The following is a 4,496-nucleotide window of genomic DNA, read 5'->3' on the forward strand; positions in this document are numbered from 1 at the left end:
GAAGTTACAACACAAGCATAGGTACGTCGAGCAAAATAATCCAAACAAGGAAACCCTCATGTATATACCTTGTATCTCAAATTGTAAATCCCTAAATACTAAACCCGAGGCTTAACACAAGAAATAAATGAAGAAAAGAAAACAAACCCATCTCTACCGATACAATTTAAACATGTCAAAGCTACAATAAGTGTCATGTCCAGCCTAGGTAGCTATCACGTCCCAGCCTCATATAATATATCGTGTTCCAAACTCGGTTAAGAAACATACTTAAGGTTTAGCAATCATCTAACATAAGACTGTAGTGGATTATTGTCCAACACAATGACTTTAATGGATTATAGTCCAACACGAGGACTCTAATGGATTATAGTCCAACACGAGGACTTTAATGGATTATAGTCCAACACGAGGACTGTGTATAAGAATCATGGAATACTAAGAGTATACATATTCTACTCTTGTACATGCCTCGCTGTACAGATCTAAGCTTGTGTCAGAAAAGTCATTTTTACATGTGTAGATAAAATCATAAATACTCAATTTAATACCCGATAAACAAGGCAACATTCTCATGTTCAACCAAAGCTCAACAGAACCCTCGATCATATATGATCATTGTATGAAAATATAAGCATAGTAGGTAATCAAGCAGAAATACAAACAAAATAGGAAAAACTCCGATGAGTCGACTCGTGTTCAGTTATGAGTCGACTCATGTCTCATAGGTTGACTCATGATCAGTTACGAGTCGACTTAGCAGAAACTTATGATAACAGGAAAAGACTTCGTGAGTCGACTCATGACAGTCATGGGTCGACTCAACCTTATGAGTCGACTCATGATGAGTCATGAGTCGACTCACGGGCTGAAAACTGGATGTTTCATAACTGCAGCTCGTCCATCTCGTTCCGTACTCCCTCTATACTGATCTTCACCTCCATCACTATCAATTCTAGACTATGAGGCAGTGATAAATTCATATATAGCATGAGAAACGAACATTAGCATGTTAGACCTAACTTTTAACTCCTAAACATGAGTGAAAGCATTTAATCAAAATAAAAACTCATATTTGTCATTCTTAAATAAATTTCCAGATCTGAGTTTTTATCAAAAACTCGTTGGTGAGGATTTCAAATCTGAAACGCATTATTTCTAGCATTCACCCTAATAAGAACATTGATTTATACTTGAAAATAAGTCATAGGCTCAGTAAAACTCATGAAAAACGTTTGTAAACTATTGAAAACATGGGAGAAGGATTGGGCGAGATGTTACTCGCCTCAGATGTGATGAAGAGCGATCCCCTTCGCTGCAATCCAAAAGAAGCTGCTGAAATCCCCCGAAAATCTCCCAAAATGCCCAAAAACGAACTAGGGTTTTGAATGGGAGAGGAGGCTAGGGTTTCTCTGGGGAGAACTGATGAAAAGAGGTGTTTTTTGGTGGAGGAGAATATATATGAACAGTTAAAACCTGACCTGAAACCCAAACAAACCCGACCCACAAAACTCAGAAAACCCCCGATGAGTCGACTCATGACTCATGGGCCGACTCATAAGATAATGAGTCGACTCAGCAAAGACTTATGACAAAGGGAGATGATATCATGATTTGACTCATGACAGTCATTGGTCGACTCATGAGCTGAAAACTGAGTTCTTCGACTCTGATGCATATATATATATATATATATATATATATATATATATATATATATACATCCTCATAAGCTCAAAAATGCTAGATTTCATGCACAACCATGTCATAAAGATATTTATCATAAATAAATATTATTTTTCACTAATAGTCACATATATGAATTATCAAAATCTACGGGGTCTTACATACATTCACCAAAATAGTAGAGAGATACATAAATTGTTTACAAACTTTTACATAAATTATTTACAATGACTATGACACTATAGAAGCTCCTTCCCTATACATTTACTCAAGCCCTCTTCTTCTCCTTCTTCACCTTCTTGCCTCCCAACTTCATTTCCCACTTCATTGCTTGATGATGAGAGAGGAGCTTCAAACTTGCTGAAGAGCCTCAAACTTACAGTTATTCAAAATAATAAATGTAAGTAACTAAAAGAGAACTTACCCATTCTGATTTAACACATTCAAAGCTGCTCCAAATGCTCCAGCCACATGAAAAACAAAGTGGTTCGCAACAAGAACGTCCTCTGGTATTTGCATCTAGTAAAGAAATACATTTTTAACAACTAATCCACAAATATAGCCTGTCAATGCAATTAATGAATGCAATTAATCCAAGATCAATACAGCCTGTCAATGCAGTTAATGAATGCAATTAATCCAAGATCAATACAGCCTGTCAATGCAAGTATATGTATCACCATTTTAGTAGCATCGCAGAAACCCAACCCAAGCATGTTTTGAATTATCATGATGCACATAAATGATAATACAAAGTGAAGCCATAATTTAGTGAAAGATTATATCATATTTCCAAAAGGATACATATTTTTATGGACAATTATATAATATCCCCATGTAAAAGAACCAATCAATAAAAAGTAGAACATCATCAAAACACATGAATGCACACTAATGCATTGAGATCCAAAATACACAGCAACAAAGCTCACCTAAATTCTCCAATGACCAACACTTCTGTTAACAGATAAACACCTGTGAAACGTGGGAAACAAAAATTAAAACCACAGATAGAGGATATACAATAAACGGAAAACAAAACCAAAATTCTTCTATTCGACTACCTCGGTTTGTATATACAAAATGAATACCCAACTAAAGATTTCAGTGAATGATTGCACACTCAAATGTCAAATCATACAACAAACACATTAGCTAAATCAGCATCTTTTAGCCATTATTTGCTAAGTTAGCTTGTTTCAGTTCTTGTTAGCAAATACATGAATAAATTATACCACTGGCATGAATGTGCTTCAATCTACCACTGGCATGAGCAAAATGCATATATAAATAAATTATATGAGAAAAACAATCAAGTCATTAGACATTCTTGTTAGCAAATACAGTTTATTTTTTTTCCCAGTTAAAGGATACAAATATTTGTACCTCAATGAATTTGAGAAAAGGCAGAGGAGCGCTAGGGCCATGTATACTTTGTATCTTGAGAATCCATTTCAAATAAGTTTTCTCTGCATTGCAAACGAACAACTGCTATGCGACAAACAGTAATATAAACTAGTTTTCTTCATTACTATCCAATGGAAGAAGGGAAGTTGGGGTGTTTATAAATGGATTACACGATGACAATATAGCCAATTTGAGGATCAACTTTAGCTGAAAATGTACAATAAACTAAGAAATTGCAAAATTATCTAATAGCTACATGCGCAGGGACAATAAGTGCTAACATACTTGCGTGATGACAGTTCCTCTATGTCTATTTAGAATCGCTTATGGAATGTAATCCCTCTTAAAACATTAGCAATCGTTTTTCATAGAAGTCATGGCGCTCATAGCTTTGAATACAGTACATGACAATTGCATGAGTACATCACAGATCTATGCCATTACCTTGTGCCAATTTTTGTTGAATGATTAATTTTACCAGAACACCACATACCTATTACTACAAGTTTAGCCAAGTTAAATAGGGAGCTAATCAAAAGCTAGGCTTAGTCATGTTGGTGATTCCAAAATTAAAATCTCATCTTTTTTTTAATCATAGTTTGATTTCGGAGATGATCAAATTCTTTCTTGGTGCACTACTATATATTTTAACTAAATGAACAGTTTCAGATGGAAGATAATGCAGCAGCAAATGGATTGCTCCCTATGAATCTATTTATTGATTGACGCCAGCACACATGTGCAAATTTCCTTATGCTACTTATGGGACCATTAATGCCAGTGCACAAATATATACAGCTGGAAAAAAATGAAATAGAATTCAGATGAAAGCAGTTAATCTTACTTTTTGGTGAGTGTGAAAAACTGATCTGGACAAAATCAACACGGATATATGGAGGAATCCGGAGATTAAGGAAGTGCATAACTCCTGCAATGACCTATTTTGGTTCCACTCAATTGTTAAACCAGTAAAAAAACAAAATAAAGCAAACTCAACACAAATTAAAAGCAAGGCAGAAAATCATGATTATATATTATGATATAACAGGAAACTTTAGAGGGCAACAATTAACTAAAAAGTTGCTCGAATTAACATCCTATCAGGTACCTCAGCGAGATGTTCCCGCTGACCACAGATCCGCAGAAGACGAGGCTCAAAGCAGCGATCTTGAGGAACTGGAGCCTAGATCTGATGGTCTGCATCGGGACAATCTTGAGCCAAGCGATGGCTACGTAGCCGAGGAGGGAGCAGGCGGTCATGTGACACATCATGAGGAAAATTGGGTACTTGAAGCCATAATTAGAGAGGAGGTACTTGTTGAGGAGGAGGACGCTGATGTTGGAGGAGTACAAGGAGGTGACCAGGCCCACGGTGAAGTAGCGGCCCGTTAATGACGGGGAGA

The 4,496-nt window shown here is 36.1% G+C and overlaps 1 long non-coding RNA gene across 1 annotated transcript; it reads right to left on the reverse strand.

Annotated features, from left to right (window-relative positions):
• On the reverse strand, nt 2,677-4,490 carry LOC109849163. Its single transcript, XR_002249013.1, has 3 exons — nt 4,202-4,490; nt 3,938-4,031; nt 2,677-3,155 (listed from the first exon to the last, which is right to left on the reverse strand). It is a non-coding gene; the product is annotated as an uncharacterized LOC109849163 (long non-coding RNA).

Source organism: Asparagus officinalis, chromosome 7 (genome assembly GCF_001876935.1).
Source record: "Asparagus officinalis chromosome 7, Aspof.V1, whole genome shotgun sequence".
NCBI classification, from domain to species: Eukaryota; Viridiplantae; Streptophyta; class Magnoliopsida; order Asparagales; family Asparagaceae; genus Asparagus; species Asparagus officinalis.